Source organism: Onychomys torridus, chromosome 7 (genome assembly GCF_903995425.1).
Source record: "Onychomys torridus chromosome 7, mOncTor1.1, whole genome shotgun sequence".
In the NCBI taxonomy this organism is placed as follows: Eukaryota; Metazoa; Chordata; class Mammalia; order Rodentia; family Cricetidae; genus Onychomys; species Onychomys torridus.
Genome location: NC_050449.1, coordinates 112,427,619 through 112,446,356, shown reverse-complemented (window position 1 = coordinate 112,446,356; position 18,738 = coordinate 112,427,619). Strand labels below are relative to the sequence as shown.

Sequence of the window (18,738 nt, the reverse complement as noted above, 5' to 3'; positions counted from 1 at the left end):
TATGGTGGTCCCTTTAATTGTCAACTTGCTACAAGCTGGAGTCTCAATGAGGGATTGTCCACAGTAGGTTGGCTTGTGTACATGTCTTGGGGGATTTTCTTCATTGATTTAATTGATGTGGAAAAATCCAGCCCACTGTGAGTGGTACCATTCCCTAAGCAGGGGATCTGGACCATGTGAGAGTGAAGGAATCAAGCTGAACACAGGCAAACAAGTGACGAGCAACATGTGAACATCCATTTCCCTCTGCTCTTGGCTGTAGCTGTCTGGTAACTAGCTGCTTGGTGTTCCTTCCTTTCTTCCCTAAGTTATTGTTGCTTTATTCTTGTTTGTTTGTTCTGTTCAGGGTATTTTAATCACAGTAACAGGAATGAAACCAGGATACCAAGTGTGTATGATGTTTTGCAACAAATTAAAAGAAGAAATGAAGAAAGACAAGGGAACAAGAGGGAGCCTCCATCCCAGGAGGGTGATCAGAGAAAGACTGGACAGAGGTTGACTTTAAATTCCTTGACAGTTTCATACACATGTATGATCAATTGTAGTTGTTTTCATCCCCAACTTCCCTCTCATCCCCTTTTCTCTCCCGTAGAAACCCTCCTCCCTCCCAACATCTCCCCCTTACTTCCTGTCTTGTGTGTGACCCACAGAGTTTAACTAAGGTTGTTTGCACAAGCACTGGAGCGTGAGAAGTTTATCAGTGGAACACCACTGAAGAGAGTACATCCCCGAGGATTTACATTTCCAAAGATTTATTGATTTCATTTACGTATATGCACATGGGTGCAGGTGCCCATGAAGGCCAAAAAGGGATGCTGGGTACTCTGAGCTAGAGTTCCTGGCGTTTATGAGCCATCCCAGGAGATGCCGGCCTCTCAACTCCAGTCCTCTTCTCAAAGGACTTTTCAGGAAGTCTTCTGAGTCACTGAGCCATCACAGCACCCCTGGCGGCAGAGTTCTCTCCCTCCCTCTCTCTCTCTCTCTCTCTCTCTCTCTCTCTCTCTCTCTCTCTCTTCCTTTTTTTCTTTAGACAGGGTTTCTCTGTGCAACCCTGGCTGTCCTGGAACTCACTCTGTAGTCCAGGCTGGCCTCAAACTCAGAGATCCACCTGCTTCTGCCTCCCAAGTGCTGGGATTGAAGGCGTGAGCTCTGGGGGTTTCTTTTTAATCACCTGGCTACTGGAGGGCAGGGGTGAAGCTAGGGCCTCAGGAACACTAGACAAGCACTCTACCACTGAGCTGCACCCCAGCCCTACTTTTAGGTGTGCCCTTTACCTTCTCCATCTGTCACTTTTCACAGACATTTTGTTTAAAGAATGGTTTATGACTGACCAAATTCTTCCTACAGTTCTCCACAGGCGAGTCCAGGAACAAAGGGCAACATTTTTAGCAGGAGGGGTGAGGGGCCCCTGCAGGTGTCCAGGCAGAGGAATGAATGTGAAGAGGTGAGAATGAAAACATGGTTCAGATTGACTTCATCAACCTGGATCAGACTGGGGGAGTCTGATACCAGGCAGTTCGTTGCCAGCATATTTAAAACATAGTACAATTTTTTTTTTGCAGGGGGGGTGGGGGGGTGGGGGCTGGGGAGTGGGGGTGGGGGAGGGGGAGTGTTCTGGTTAATACTATCCCCAGTGCACAAGAGAGCATAATTACATCAAAACTCAATTCAAGGTATATGTCATTTCTTCCAAGAAGATGTGTTCTAGAGATAGGCTACCTGTACTAGCAGAAGGATCTGGCCTGGTCTTGGTCATACAGATAGCATGGGGGTCATTTGGGCTGTGGCCATCTCTGGTCCTGGCTGTGGGACCTTGAAATGGCCTGGTCCAACAGATAATGCAGCTCACTAGCCTTCCGGATGGAAAAACAGGTAGTTCCTTGCTTCATGACTAACATTCGAAGTTTCCCTGAATGTCTGTTGGTTCAAAGACCTTTGGGGTCCCAACAAAAGGGAATCAGAATGTGAGTTGGGTATCTACTGAAAAGATCCAACAAAAGACAGGTGATAGAAAATTATATGTTCACACAGTTGTGCTTGCCCGGCGGACCACCTAACTATTTCCGGTGTAGAATAGCCACCTCCGGGTCAGACATCTCGCGGGACCAGGTCTCTGTGGCCTTATGTTGTTGCATAAAGCGTGCGTGCAGCCATGTAATCTACGCGCATGAGTGGAGTACCCACAGGAGTCCCTGTATGCATGCGCAGCCCAACCTTTAAAAAGCCGGCGCCATCTTGCATGAGCCCCCCTTATCTCCTCACCCACGTGTGTTTCACGCAGGCCTGTCACCTCTATCCTCTTTAATAAAACTCTTCCGTGGTCTTGTCGTGTTCAGGACGTGTTCCTAGCGCCGCTTAACTACTAACAACAGGCAGATGAAAAAGTCAAAGTAAGATTTTTAACTTGAGCAGTTTCTGTCCTATTCATGAAGACACTTTTTAGGTGGTGAGTCTTTATGGACAGACAGCTCAGCAGGGAAAGGCCCTGACCACCAAGCCTGAAGACCTGAATTTGATTCCTATTACCTACATAGTATAAGGAGAGGACAACTCCTGCAAGCTGTCCTCTGACCTCCACACACACCATAGCACATACTCAGTCTCAACATGCAAACAAATAAACTATTTTATAATTATTAAAAGAAAGAGAGAGCCGGGCAGTGGGCTACCAAGTGAGTTCCAGGAAAGGTGCAAAGCTATACAGAGAAACCCTGTCTTGAAAAATAAAAAAAAGAGAGAAGTCAGGGGGTTGTATCACATGCTTTTAATCCCACCATTTGGGAGGCAGAGGCAGGAGGATCTCTGGGAATTCAAGGACAACCTGGTCTACAAAGTAAGTTCCAGGATAGTCAGGATTGTTACACAGAGAAACCCTGTCTGGAAACACCAAAGAGAGAGAAGCTGGGTGTGGTGGTACACACATGCCTTTAATCCCAGCACTCAGGAAGCAGAGGCAGGTGGATCTCTGCGAGTTTGATACCTGGTCTATATAGTGAGACCCTGTCTCAGAAGAAAAGAAAAGAGAGGAGAGAGAGGAGAGACCTAAGTTCACTCCCCACACGAGCAGGTTCACAGGGCTGTCAACCACAGGTGAGAGAGGGAAACTCTGCAGCGAGGAACTGGAGTCGCCTGCGTCCTCATTTTGGACTTTGCACCTCCAGACTGTAAGAAATGAACGCTTGCTGTGTAAGCCACAAGAAGGCACTTTGTGAGACAGTAGATTAGTGCTCACAAGCTATTGGGGTAGAGGTCAGTCTGGTTTGATTTTTATTTTTTCCTAACCACCGTATAATCAGCCACTCTGTGCCATTTTACATTCCACTTAGATCTGTAGCTAGAGAGCTTCTTTACAGGTACTACCAAGCCCCTGCAGTACCACAACCCACATATAAAATAATCATTCAGACACTTATATTACTTACAAACTGTATGGCCGTGACAGGCTTCTTGCTATCTAGTTCTTATATCTTAAATTAACCCATTTCTGTTAGTCTATAAGTTGTCACATGGCTCGTGGCTTACCAGTACCTTACATCTCACTTGTCATGACAGCGGCTGGCAGGTCTCCGCCCCCAGCCTTCCACTTCCCATAATTCTCCTCCTCCTTGCCCCACCTACCCTATCCTTCCTGCCTGGCTACTGACCAATCAGCACTTTATTTATTTTAACCAATCAGAGCAGCACATTTGACATACAGAACATCCCACAGCACTTTCCCTTTTCTTTTTTTTTTTTAAAGCAAGGTTTTAACTTTTATATAGTAAAATTACAGACAGCAAAACAATTATCAAGCAAGAATTACAGTTATAATATTAAAGAAGATATCTTATCTATCTTATATTTCTGAGTCTAAGGTTTTATATCTAATTTATCTTTTATCATAACTGAGGAAATTACAACTATCTAGTCTTCAACCACATCAAAGACCTCAGAAGGATATAATATAACCTGAGAACCAGGAGAAGGATGCAAGCATTTTTCAGGAGCCTGATAAGAGTAGACAGAGACAGCTGGCAGCCTGGACAGTCACCTAATGTTCCTTTGTAAAGTTGGGGCATTTGTCTTTAGCCCACAGGGCTAGAGTCTCTCGGTCACTTCTCTCAGTGTCCTGTAGAATGTCTGGCAGTTTCCTCTGTGAAGCAGAACCTGAAGGACCATTTTGTCAAGCAAAGTTTAGTGGTCACCTTTCTATGGGTCCTGCATGTCCAGTCAATCAAGCAGTCCAGGCAAGAACAGTTTCTTGCCCAAATGGCTATTTTTGCCAAGGTGAAGATAAACTCCATATGAAGTGTCTTTGATGCCCATCCTCCACTCTGAAGTACATTGGTGCTGCCAGGAGCAGGCATGTCTCATTGTCCAGAAAGTCTAAATTTTTTAAATATTTTAAATGCCATATTTTGTAGGTCTTTGAAGTATTTGAAGATTACCTATCTATCTGAAATATCTCTATGTATACCTAGAAGACTTAACTAACATGGCTACGAGTATGATTATCATAGATGACTAATTATTAATCTATTTTTAATCATCTATTACAATTTTAAATGAGCTATACAAACATAATACCTTAAACAAGAGTAGAAATAACACAGTATAACAAAATTAACTTTAAGTTTGTATCAATAGACTAAAATCTATACCAATGTAAAACATTTCAAACAAGTTGTTGCTCTTTAGAAGTAAGTTCCTTAATCTACCCTTTCATCCTATTATATCTATATCATATCACCTTTTCTTCTTTAGAAAGAGATCACTTTTATAATCAACCTGATTTAAATAAAAATATTGGTTTCTCTGTCCCACATCAGAGGGCTCTTCTGATTTGGGACGTAAGAATCTGTTAACCTTTTTTTTTTTTTTTTTTTTTTTAGCAATATTCCTGGGTTTAGAGAAGGAGTGAGCCAATTCCATCTCCAAAGCCAGTTGGATATATTTGGGAATTTGGGCGTAGTTTTTCTTACTACTTCCTGCTGGAGGGGACGTTGTATCTTATGGGGACATAAAGAAAATTTTAGGATTATGGAGTAGTCCATGAGGGTAAACCTCTGAGCCAGTTGCCTTGAAATCATTTTGGATGTTGGATCATTTGGGCCATGGTGTCATCAGAGACCTTTCAGATGGTCTTGGTTGATCAAGCCTGATGTATCTTAATCTGGAACAAATTCACAGCCTCTGGCTTTCTGTGGAAACAAAAGCAGAGACTCTTTTGCAGACCTGACTACATAAAATAAAGTGTATTTATTTCGTGTATATGAAGTCACTTACCCTCCCTTATAGCTGTCAACACTTGGGAAACAAGAAAACATTCATTTTGTGCAGCCACTTCCCAGAATGCACCAGTCTCTTACTATTTGTGGCTACCATGAAGGTACAGTACTGCTTAGGAATAAGTAAAGTAGGAAAGGAAAAGATAATCATCACTCTTAGAGATTCTGGGTTGGGGCTGGAGGGATGGCTCAGCAGTCAGGACACTTGGGCTGCCAGTGGTCTGTGCCTAGCACCCACGCAGTGGCTCACAACCATCTGTACTGCGGCTCTAAAGTTCTCTTCTGCCCTCCAAGGGTCTTGCACACACTGCCACAGCCATAAATGCTGGCAAAACACTGTGCATGGAGTCAAAAGCAATAAATCTGGTTCTTTGTGCACGAGCCACGGTTCCTGGATGTGTGGCTCCCACTCCTCACCAATGAAGCCTCTTCTTACAGCAAATGAAGACACCGCAGAAAAACCACGGCTGGACACGTGCAGAGATGAACAAATTGTGTAGAGTTCAGCTGCAACATATACAACACATCACAAGTTCCTGCATCTGTATCTCAGGGAACATCTCAGAAGAGGGACAGAAAGATCCTAAGAGCCAGAAAACCACAAAGTCTGCCATGAAGCATTCTCTCCTTGAAATGGCTGCACAAGCAGGACTGGGACAATGGCAGTATCGATGGATCGAAACCGTGGGGGAGAGAAGTTTTGCCGGATGCCACCCTTAGGTAAAGAACTTCGGGAGTTGACTGCGGGGAGAAGGAAAATCCATCTCTCCTGGGGATGACAGAGTGCTCAGTCATAAAACCAGTTACACATGCAACAAAAGTAGACTCAGAGGGTTGTGTGTACATATACATATGTCTGTATGTATGTATACATTTACACATACATATACACATATGTAGATATATATAACCCAACAGATAAAGGTTGTTATGAAGGTTTCTCTGATGCCTTTGGGTTAATGAAGGTCTCACTTCCTTAGTGTTTACCTCTCCTGGTGTAAGGATGGCTGTGTGAAGTTACACATAAAGATGGAAAAGAAAGGGCAGCTGTAAGAGGGTTCTCTAGAGTCACAGAATTTATGGAATGAAGATATGTATAAAGGGAATTTACCAGAACGACTTACAGGCTGCAGTCCAATGGCTAGCTGTGAATGGAAAGTCCAAGAATCTAGTAGCTGCTCAGTCCCACAAGGCTGAGTGTCTGGGCTGGTCTTCTGCATATGCTGGAGTCCTGAAGAAGTCGGCTCCAATGCCAGGGAAGGAGGGGGCATGCTAGTCAGCAAGGTGAGGGCAAGCAGACAAAAAGCAAAAGCTTTCTTCTTCCATGACCTTACATAGGCTTCCAGCAGAAGGTGTGGCCCAGATTAAAGGCAGGCATGTGTCTTCCCTCCTCAAGATAGGGGTCAGAGGTGTGTCTTCCTACCTCAAAGGTTTGGGTAAGAAGTGGCTTCCCCCACTTCAAACCAAGCAGAATATCTCTCACAGGTGTGCCTTTCATTTCTGGGATCATCCCAGATATAGTGAAGTTGACAACCAAGAACAGCCATCACAAAGGCCATGCGACATTGTACCCTGTTCTAGGCAAATGGTGGGAGACAAAAATTTTTCTTAAATCTACTTCTCAATCACTTTTGACTCAAAATAATCACTGTGTCAGAGTCAGAGCTGGGCGTCATGTTCTACCTTTGGTAATAAACGTGGTAGAATGGTCTCCGAGGACTCTCTCCGTCTCTCTTCTAACCCAGTTCCCAAGCACAGGAAAGAGGGACAAGAGTACATGAGCCTCAGCTTTTCAATAACACTGTTGGGGCAGGAAGGAACAGCCATGTCCGGTAAGGAATCTGAGACTGTCATTCACATCTAGTCAGAGGAAGGTGTGCAGAGGAGACACTTTCTTCAACTAGTTCAAGTTCCAAGCCTTTGAACTTGAATCAGACAACTGAGTAAAGACAGACAAAGCTTGTTCATTTTGAGACAGGGTTGCTCTGTAGCTCAAGCACAGACAGCCCTATGAGCCAGGGCCTCGGTTCCTTCCTCGCTGCACAGTGGCTGGGTTCCAAGACCTCCAGAGGTGGGAGCTATGTTGCCTTTTATGACCTGTCCTGAGAAGTCACAAAATGTCTTCAAGAGAATGCCACACAGACTCTTTTCAACTAGATGAATGTCACAGTCACGTTATAAAGAGAACATCCCCGACAGGAAACACTGAGGTAGCTGCTATGGCCTACAATGGAGTGAAGGTTCTCAGCCTTCCTGATGCTGGGACCCTTTAATACAGTTCTTCATGTTGTGGTGACCCATAAAATTATTTTTGTTGGGTTGGGGATTTAGCTCAGTGGTAGAGCTCTTGCCTAGCAAGCACAAAGCCCCGGGTTCAATCCTCAGCTTAAAAAAAAAAAAAAAAGTTACTACTTTATGACTGTAATTTTGCTATTGTTATTACTCATAATGTAAATATCTGATATGCGGGATATCTGATATTTGACCCTGTGAAAGCCCCATAGGTTGAGAACCACCATTTTAGAATAAGATGAACGTGGCCGGGTGGTGATGGTATTCACCTTTAATCCCAGCACTCGGGAGACATAGGCAGGTGGATGAGTTCAAGGCCAGCCTGGTCTACAGAGCAAGAGCCATGAGAGCCAAGGCTACAGAGAAACCCTGTCTCAGAGAAACCAAAAGGAGGAGGAGGAGGAGGAGGAGGAGGAGGAGGAGGAGGAGGAGATGGTGACGCCATCGTGGTCCTGCAGGATGGTGAAGTGCTGCCACCTTCTGTGCACCAAGAATAATGCCACCTATTTCATCCGCTGTCTTCTGTCTCTGGAACTATGCACCCCTCTCCTATCCCAGCCATCCTCAGTTTAGATGACTGTCCTGATGGTTGTTGGTCTGTCTGCTTGCCTGTCTGTTTGGCAACAGTCCTGGCCTCTGTACTGATTTCCATTTGGATGAGAACAGTGAGGGACTATTGGTGAAATTATTAAGGCCACTCCATGTAGTTAAAAGGGAGGTTTATTTTGTGGGGTACCTTACAAATGAAGGGGTAGGTTGCAGGGTCTGGGAAAGGGATCACGCAGTCCAGCGGTGTTCTCTGGAGAACTCTGCTCGGTCTACCTGCAGCGTCCAGGGTCCTGGAACCAAGAGAGGCCTCTCTTTTTGATCCTGGGTCTTCAGCGGCCTCTCTCAGCCCCGCCTTGTGTGCGTGACCATTACCGAAGCCTCAGTGGGGGTTGGAACTTCAGGCCAAGGCTGGAATGGCTACCTACTACAAGGGACCCACAGGAATTGTTTTGAGTCATTGTATCTGTCCTTGTATCTGTCCACATTGGCTCAGATTGTCCCCTCCTGACCCAACCAGGGTTGGCTTCCTCCACGGCCTGCTCTGCCGGGATCCCTCAGGGCATGCTGTGGTTCCTGGCAGCCAGTCTTACCCACACTGCACCACTCTTCGTGCCCAGAACAACTTCTCTTCTCCACACGGTCTCCAGCTAGCCCTAGGTTTCCTCCCTTCCTCTCTGGCTGCACCCTCTCCTCGGGCATATCTCTAATCTTCCTTCTCCCAGATCCAGCACTGAGCCCACTCTCCGCACAGGCCTCAAAGATCATCACTCCTCAAATCCTTTGTGTGCTGAAGACGCCAGCCCAGTCTTGTCTCTGACTCCCAGCTCTGAGTAGGACTCACAGACTATTCCTGGGGACACGGCACAAGCTAGAGCTCCCGCTCTGACTTCCCTGGATGATGAACTGTGATGTGGAAGAGCAAGTGAAATTTTTCTTCCCTGAGTTGCTTTTGGTCACGGCGGTTGGTTCATATCAGCAGTAAAAACTGTATGGTGCTACGGTTTGTCCAACAGCGCACCAGGCACTTAGGCATGCTTTGTTGCTGTTCTCTGAGACAGTCTCACCATGTTCGCATGATTGCAGGTGTGTGTCGATGCAGCCACCCTCTTGTAGCTCCTCTGGCAGGTGACCCCTCACGCCTCACACCGGGGTCAGCTTCTGCCTCCCCTGTGGGTCCCAGACTGATGTGCTGGCTCATTCTTCTACCACTACGCCCTGTCTCTGTGACTCTACCACAATTCTACTGCTACTTGACCTTGACTAGAACCTTCTAGAAGAGCCGGGTTGCAGCTCAGTTGGTGGAGTATACAGCTTGCACGCACAAATCCCTGGGCTCCATCCCCAACACTGCACAACCCAGCTGTGTTGGAAAACACCTGTCACCCCAGCTTTCTGAAGTTGGAGCAGGAGGATCACAAGTCTAAGGTCATCCTCAGCTACATAGTGATTTTGAGGCCGGCCTGGGCTACATGAGACCTTGCCTCAAAAGAGGAAAAATAGTTGGAGGATTATCTTGCTCTGTAAACCAGGCTGGACTCAAACTCATGGTCTTCCCACAAGTGCTAAGATCACAGACATGCACCCCACATCCAGCTAACCAGTATTCTTGACTGTGGCAGTGATCTGAGCACTGGACACCCCATTTAACCTTATGAGCTTCCTATAAAATCCATATCCAGGGGCTGGAAACATGGCTCAGTGGTTAAGAGCACTTGCTGTTCTTGCAGAGGACCCAGATACAGTTCCCAGCACCCACAAGGCGACTCACAACCATCTGTAACTAATGACAGAGTGATATGGTACCTCTTCTGTCTCCCATGGGTCCCAGGCATTTGTATGGTACACAGAAACTACACACAAGCGCTCATACATACAAAATGAAATAAGAATAAGTTATGGGAATTACACCATTTGGCCCAATGACCAATTGGATGGAGCAGGATTTTGTTTGTTTGTTTGTTTGTTTTGGGGTGTTGGCATTATGGGCATGGTCTTCTCTGAGGACATGGAACACATTAAAAACTGTGAGACAGGGAGTGCATTCTGTCTTTGGTGGTCCAAGCAGGAGCAAGTGGTGGAGAAGTGTGGCTTGCAATTGGTTCCCATCATCCTTGGGCAGAACAGCAGGACAACAGCTGGATCAGCAGCAGTATGGACCTAGTTCTGTGTTGGGAATGTACCTTATTGATTTCATCCCTTAAGAAGTCTTACCCAGGGGTTGGGGATTTAGTTCAGTGGTAGAGCGCTTGCCTAGCAAGTGCAAGGCCCTGGGTTTGGTCCTCAGCTCTGTGAAAAAAAAAAAAGAAGTCTTACCAGGCCCCTTACCTCAGTGTCTCTCATCAATAAATATATTTTTAGAACCCATCTCCACATTAGACGAGAAGCTGGGACCTTAGTTTTCCTTTCCATCTTGCAAGATGGCGGATAAAAAAGCCAAGAAGCGGGGGCTGGAGAGATGGCTCAAAGGTTAAGAGCACTAGCTGTTCTTCCAGAGGTCCTGAGTTCAATTCCCAGCAACCACATGGTGGCTCACAACCATTTGTAATGAGATCTGGCACTCTCTTCTGGCCTGCATACATAATAAATAAAAATCTAAAAAACAAACAAACAAAAAAGAAAAAGAAAAAGAAAAAGAAAAAAAGAAAAGAAAAGAAGTCAGGCAGTGGTGGCACACGCCTTTAATCCCAGCACTCGGGAGGCAGAGACAGGTGGATCTCTGTGAGTTCCAGGCCAGCCCGGACTACAGAGCTAGTCCAGGACAGACTCCAAAGCTAAAGAGAAACCCTGTAGCGAAAAAAACAGAAAAGAAAAAGCCAAGAAGCCTGACACAGAGGAGAAGATACCTGCAGCCATGAATGCTGGGAGTGATGTCACTGCTGCTATAGCCAAAAAGAGTGAACCCGAGGTTAAACAGCCCAAGAAGGAGAAGCCCCAGGTGCAGCTGAAACCCTGTCCTGGCTAGAGGAATTGGCAGATACTTCCTATGTGCTATGTATTCCAGAAAGTCCTTGTACAAAAGGAAAACTCAGTTGTAAAACCCAAGGTTGAAAAGAAGAAGAAAAGGGAGAAGGTCCTTGTTACTGCCACAAACCTGTTGGTGGTGACAAGAACGGTGGTATTCAGGGTGGTTATGCTTCAAAAAATGCTGAGGTCTTATTCTACAACTCGGGAGCTGCTGAGTCATGGCAAAAAGCCCTTCAGCCCTCATGTGAGAAGTCTGCTTGCCAGCGTCACTCCTGAGATCATCCTGATCATCCTCACAGGTGCCACAGGGGCAAGAGAGTGGTCTTCCTGAAGAAGTTGGGCAGTTGTGACTGGGCCTCTTGCCCTCAACAGAGTTCCTCTGCTCAGAACACACCAGAAGTTTCTCATCATCACCTCTACAAAAGTTGGTGTCAGCAAGGTTAAAATCCCCAAACACTGAGCTTCTGTCCACCCCAGAACTCCCATTTGGACCAGAGGTGAGTGCCTGGGTTATAGTCAGAGAGGCAACTGTGCCTGGGTCCCACCCCCAGACACAGGCCACCTCGGGAGGACCTGACCAACTTGGCCCCAGTTACCTGCCAATCGGCGGGCCCTGCTGGAAGGCTCCCCTTTTCCAAAACTGCAGGCAGACACTGCAGTCTCCACACCCTGCCCCCACACCCATTTGCCCTAGACCCCAGCCACTTCCTGAGACTCAGAGACCAGCCCCCAGCTTCCATCCTGCCCTGGAACTCCCATCTGGACCAGAGACCAGAGGAACTCCCATCTGGACAAGAGGAGCTCCCATCTGGACAAAATAAGGAGACATCAGGGACTTCCCGAGACTCAGAGTCCAGCCCCACAGCTCCTATCTGGCCAGCACTCTCATCTGGACCAGTGCTCCCATCTGGCCCAGAGCTTCCCTCTGGACCAGAGAGAGGCTCCCTAAATCTGTCAACTCTCTCTGGACCAAGTACACTGATAAGACCAAGAACGAACACAAGAGGAGATGGGCAGACGTCAAGGCAGAAGTACATACAAGAAAATAAAGAGCAATACAGCATCACCAGAACCTAGCCCTTCTCCAACAGCTAGACCTGAACATCATGGGATGGAAGAAAAAGAAGAAGAAGAAGAAGAAGAAGAAGAAGAAGAAGAAGAAGAAGAAGAAGAAGAAGAAGAAAACAACCTTATAAGTAACATCATGAAGAGGCTAGAGCCTTATATAGAAGAAATCAAAAATAAAGTAGAGGAACAGACAAACAAAAAATGGGAAGAACACTATAAGAAACTACAGGAAAGGACAATTAAAGCAGAAGAAAACAATAAATCCTTGAATTAAAATCATGAAAAAGCAAGGGAGACAGTCCAAGACCTGAAGAGGGAAATAGAAAAAATGAAGACACTAGCAGAAGGAATGCTGGAAATAGAAAATCTGAGTCAACAAACAGGAACTTCAGAGGCAAGTATAACCAACAGAATGCAAGAGATGGAAGAGAGGATCTCTGGTGTTGAAGATACGGTAGAAGAAATGGATTCATTAGTCAAAGAAAACACTAAAACCAACAAAGTCATGACCCAAAATGTTCAAGAAATTTGGGACACCATGAAAAGACCAAACCTACGAATAATAGGGATAGAGGAAGGAGAATACCAACTCAAAGGCACAGAAAATATATTTAACAAGATCATAGAAGAAAACTTTCCCAACTTAAAGGAGGAAATGCCTATAAAGATACAAGAAGCCTATAGAACACCAAACAGACTAGACCCCCCAAAAAAGTCTCCTCGGCACATAATAATTAAACAACTAAACGTACAGAATAAAGAAAGAATATTAAGGGCAGCAAAGGAAAAAGGCCAAGTGACTTATAAAGGCAAACCCATCAGAATAACACCCGATTTCTTGATGGAGACTTTGAAAGCCAGAAGGACCTGGACAGATATAATGCAGACACTAAGAGACCATGGATGCCAGCCTAGACTAATATACCCAGCAAAACTTTCAATCATCATAGATGGAGTGAACAAGACCTTCCAAGACAAAACCAGATTTAAACAATACTTATCCATAAACCCAGCCCTACAGAAAGCACTAGAAGGAAAATTCCAACCTAAGGAAGGCAGATACACCCATGAAAACACAGGCAATAGATAACACCACAGCAGTAAACCCCAAAGAAGAGAAGTACACACACACTACCACCAAAAAATAAAAATAACAACAGGAATGAACAATCACTGGTCATTAATATCCCTTAATATCAATGGACTTAATTCAACTATAGAAAGATGCAGACTAACAGAATGGATACGAAAACAGAACCCATCTTTCTGCTGCATACAAGAAACACACCTCAAATTCAAAGACAGACACCTCCTAAGAAAAAAAGGCTGGGAAAAGACTTTCCAATCAAATGGTCTTAAGAAGCAAGCTGGTGTAGCCATCCTAATATCCAGCAAAATAGACTTCAAACTAAAATTAATCAAAAGAGATGATGAAGGACATTACATACTCATCGCAGGAAAGATCCACCAAGATGAAGTTTCAATTCTGAACATTTATGCCCCAAACACAAGGGCACCCACATATGTAAAAGAAACAGTACTAAAGCTTAAATCACATATAAAACCCCACCCATTAATAGTGGGAGACTTCAACACCCTACTTTCACCTCTGGACAGATCAGCCAAATTGAAACTTAACAGAGACATAATGGACTTAACTGATGTTATGGCACAAATGGACTTAATCGATATCTACAGAACATTCCACCCAAACAAAAAAGAATATACCTTCTTCTCAGCATCCCATGGAACCTTCTCTAAAATCGACCACATACTTGGCCACAAAGCAAATCTCAACAGATACAAAACAATTTGAATGACCCACTGTGTTCTATCAGACCACCATGGTTTAAAGTTAGATTTCAACAACAACAAAAAAACTACAGAAATCCTACAATTTCATGGAAACTGAACAATGCTCAACTGAATCACCAATGGGTTAAGGAAGAAATAAAGAAAGAAATTAAAGACTTCCTAGAGATGAATGAAAATGAATACACCACATACCCAAACTTATGGGATACTATGAAAGCAGTGGTAAGAGGGAAATTCATAGCACTGAATGCCCACATAAAGAAGCTGGAGAAATCTCACGCTAGTGACTTGACAGCACACCTGAAAGCCCTTGAACAGGAAGAAGCAAAGTCTCCCAGGAGGAACAGATGCCAGGAAATTATCAAATTGAGAACTGAAATCAATAAAATAGAAATAAAGAGAACAATACAAAGGATTAATGAAACAAAGAGTTGGTTCTTTGAGAAGATCAACAAGGTAGACAAGCCCTTATCCAAACTAACCAAAAGACAGAGGGAGAGCATCCAAATTAACAAAATCAGAAATGAAAAGGGGGACATAACAACAGACAATGAGGAAATCCAGAGAATCATCAGGTCATACTTCAAAAACCTCTACTCCACAAAACTGGAAAATCTAAAAGAAATGGATAATTTTCTGGATAGGTACCACATACCTAAGTTAAATCAAGACCAGATAAACCATTTAAACAGTCCAATAACCCCTAAGGAAATAGAATCAGTCATTAAAAGTCTCCCAACCAAAAAAAGCCCTGGACTTGATGGTTTCACTGCAGAATTCTACCAGATCTTCAAAGAAGACTTAATACCAATACTCTTTAAATTGTTCCACACAATAGAAGAAGAAGGAATATTACCAAACTCCTTCTATGAGGCTACAATTACCCTGATTCCCAAACCAAACAATGATCCAACAAAGAAAGAGAACTACAGACCGATCTCCCTCATGAACATTGATGCAAAAATACTCAATAAAATTCTGGCAAACAGACTCCAAGAACACATCAAAACAATTATCCACCATGATCAAGTAGGCTTCATCCCAGGGATGCAAGGGTGGTTCAACATACGAAAGTCCGTCAATGTAATACACCATATAAACAAATCAAGGGAAAAAACCACATGATCATCTCACTAGATGCAGAAAAGGCATTTGACAAAATCCAACACCCCTTCATGATAAAGGTCTTGGAGCAATCAGGAATACAGGGAACATACCTAAACATAATAAAGGCAATCTACAGCAAGCCAACAGCCAACATCAAATTAAATAGAGAGAAACTCAAAGCAATACCACTAAAATCAGGAACAAGTCAAGGCTGTCCCCTCTCCCCCTACTTATTCAATATAGTACTTGAAGTTCTAGCCAGAGCTATAAGACAACATAAAGAGATTAAGGGGATACAAATTGGAAAGGAAGAAATCAAGCTCTCCCTATTTGCAGATGACATGGTAGTATACATGAGTGACCCCAAAAATTCAACCAAGGAACTGATACAGCTAATAAAAACCTTCAGCAACATTGCAGGATAGAAGATCAACTCAAAAAAATCAGAAGCCCTTCTATATACAGTAGACAAACGGGCTGAGAAGAAAATCAGAGATACATCACCCTTTACAATAGCCACAAATGTTATAAAATCCCTTGGGGTGACTCTAACTAAGCATGTGAAGGACCTATATGACAAGAACTTTAAGTCCCTGAAAAAAGAAATTGAAGAAGATGTCAGAAAATGGAAAGATCTCCCATGCTCATGGATAGGCAGGATTAATATAGTAAAAATGGCGATCTTACCAAAAGCAATCTACAGATTCAACGCAATTCCCATCAAATTACCAACACAATTCTTCACAGATCTGGAAAGAATAATACTCAACTTCATATGGAAAAACAAAAAACCCAGGATAGCCAAAAGAATCCTGTACAATAAAACAACCTCTGGAAGCATCACAATCCCCGACCTCAAGCTCTACTATAGAGCTACTGTAATAAAAACAGCTTGGTACTGGCATAAAAACTGACATTTGGATCAATGGAATCGAATTGAAGACCCTGACATTAACCTGCACACCTATGAACATATAATTTTTGACCAAGAAGCCAAAAATGTACAATGGAAAAAAGAAAGCATCTTCAACAAATGGTGCTGGCATAACTGGATGTCAGTGTGTAGAAGGCTGCTAATACATAGAGAAAGTAGAAAGTACTCTTGAACGCATTGGCACCAGAGATCACTTTCTAAATATAACACCAATAGCACAGACCCTGAGAGAAACAATCAATCAATGGGACCTGTTGAAACTGAGAAGCTTTTGTAGAGCAAAGAACACAGTCAACAAGACAAAGCGACAGCCTACAGAATGGGAAAAGGTCTTCACCAACCCCATATCTGACAGAGGGCTGATATCCAGAATATATAAAGAACTTAAGAAATTAGACATCAAAATGCCCAACAGTCCAATTAAGAAATGGGCTATAGAACTAAACAGAGAATTCTCCACAGAGGAAGTTCAAATCGCTGAAAGACATTTAAGGAATTGCTCAGCATCCCTAATTATCCGGGAAATGCAAATCAAAATGACTCTGAGATACCACCTTACACCTGTCAGAATGGCTAAGATCAAAAGCACAAAAGACATCTTATGCTGGAGAGGATGTGGAACAAGGGGAACTCTCCTCCACTGCTGGTGGGAATGCAAGCTTGTACAGCCACTTTGGAAATCAACATGGCGCTTCCTTAGAAAATTGGGAATCCATCTCCCCCAAGACCCAGCTATAGCACTCTTGGGCATATACCCAAGGTATGCTCAATCATACCACAAGGGCATTTTCTCAGCTATGTTCGTATCAGCTTTGTTTGTAATAGCCAGAACCTGGAAACAACCTAGATGCCCTTCAACTGAAGAATGGATAAAGAAAATATGGTACATATACACAATGGAGTACTACTCAGCAGAGAAAAACAATGACATCATGAGGTTTGCAGGCAAATGGATGGATCTAGAAAAAAATCATCCTGAGTGAGGTAACCCAGACTCAGAAGGACAAACACGGTATGTACTCACTCATAGGAGGATACTAGATGTAAAACAAAGATGACTAGACTGCTACACAACTCCAGGGAGGCTACCTAGAAAATGGGACCCTAGGAAAGACCCAAGGATCACCCAATGACAGAGAAATGGATGAGATCTACATGAACAACCTGGACGACAGTGGGAGTAATGAAGGGCAAGATTTGAGGGAAAGAAAGCTTAGGGGAGCAGGAGATCCCAGCTGGATCAAGTACAGAAAGGGAGAATGAGGAATAACAGACCATGATAAATGAAGACCACATGAGACCAGGAATAGGCAGAGTGCTCGAGAGGTCCCCAGAAATCCACAATGATATATCCTCTGTAGTCTGCTGGCAATGGTCGAGAGAAAGCCTGATCTGACCTAGTCTGGTGATCAGATGGCCAAACACCCTAATAGTCGTCTTGGAACTCTCATCCAATAACTGATGGAAGTGGACACAGAGATCCTCAGCCAGGCCCCAGGTGGAGCTCCAGGTGTCCAACTGTCGAGAAAGAGGAGGGTCTGCAAGAGCGTGAATTGTTGAATCCAAGATCGCAAAAAGCACAGGGATAAATAGCCAAACGAATGGAAGCACACGAATTATGAATCAAAGGCTGTGGAGCCCCCAGCTGGATCAGGCCCTCTGGATAAGTGAGACCATTGAATAGCTTGATCTGTTTGGGAGGCATGCAGTCTGTGGGACCAGGATCTGTCCTTAGTGCATGAGCTGGCTGTTTGAAACCTTGGGCTTACACATGGACACTTTGCTCAGTCTAGAAGGAGGTGACAGGACCTGCCTGTACTGAATCTACCAGGTTTAAATGAATCCCCAGGGGTGCCTTGATCCTGGAGGACATGGGAATGGAGGGGAGGGGCTGGGGGGAAGGTGGGGATGGGGGCAGGAGGGGGGAGGACAGGGGAACCCATGGCTGATGTATAAAATTTAAAACACATAATAATAAAGAAAAAAATTATTTATTTAAAAAAAAAACGAACACTTAAAAAAAAAATCCCCAAACACCTCAAGAAGAAGCAGCTTTGCACACCCAGGCACCAGGAGTGAGGTCTTGGACACAGAGAAGGAGAAATACAAGATTTCAGAGCAGCGCAAGGTGGATCAGAAAACTGTGGACTCGGCAGATTTTGCCAATGATCAAAACTGTTCCCCAGCTCCAGGGCTATCTGTGATCTCAGTTCTCTCTGACTAATGGGGAATACCATCACAAACTGGTTTTCTAAATTGCTAACAACCTAATTAAACAGCATATGTTTGTAAAGCTGTATATGTATATGTATATATGTATAAAAAATCTCCAGACATGGTCACCCTCGAAGATGCTGGACCTTCAGAATATGAATGCTGTTCATTCTTTGGGGCAGCTGATCCTAGTTGTCAAATTGCAGCATCAGGGAAAATGGAACTTCAGCTGAGGAGTTGCTTCCATCAGACTGACCTGTGGGCATGTCTGTGGGGCATTTGTTTATTGCTAATTAATGTAGAGGGGCCTACCCACTGTGGGCAGTGCCATCCTTAGGCAAATATGTAACCAGAAACTTTTCTGTGTCCTGCTTGACCCACAGCAGCTTATAAAATAATCACTCAAACACTCAGAGGCTGCATATTAATTACAAGCTGTTTGGTCTGTGGCTCAGGCTTATGGCTGGCTAGCTGTTAAATCTTAAATTAACCCGTTTCTATTACTCTATGCATCGCCATGTGTCTCCG

General features: G+C 44.2%; 1 pseudogene; it reads left to right on the top strand.

Annotated features, from left to right (window-relative positions):
- Positions 1–18,251, top strand: part of LOC118587670 — a 33,693-nt pseudogene extending 15,442 nt beyond the window's left edge.
- Positions 18,252–18,738: the final 487 nt, after the last annotated feature.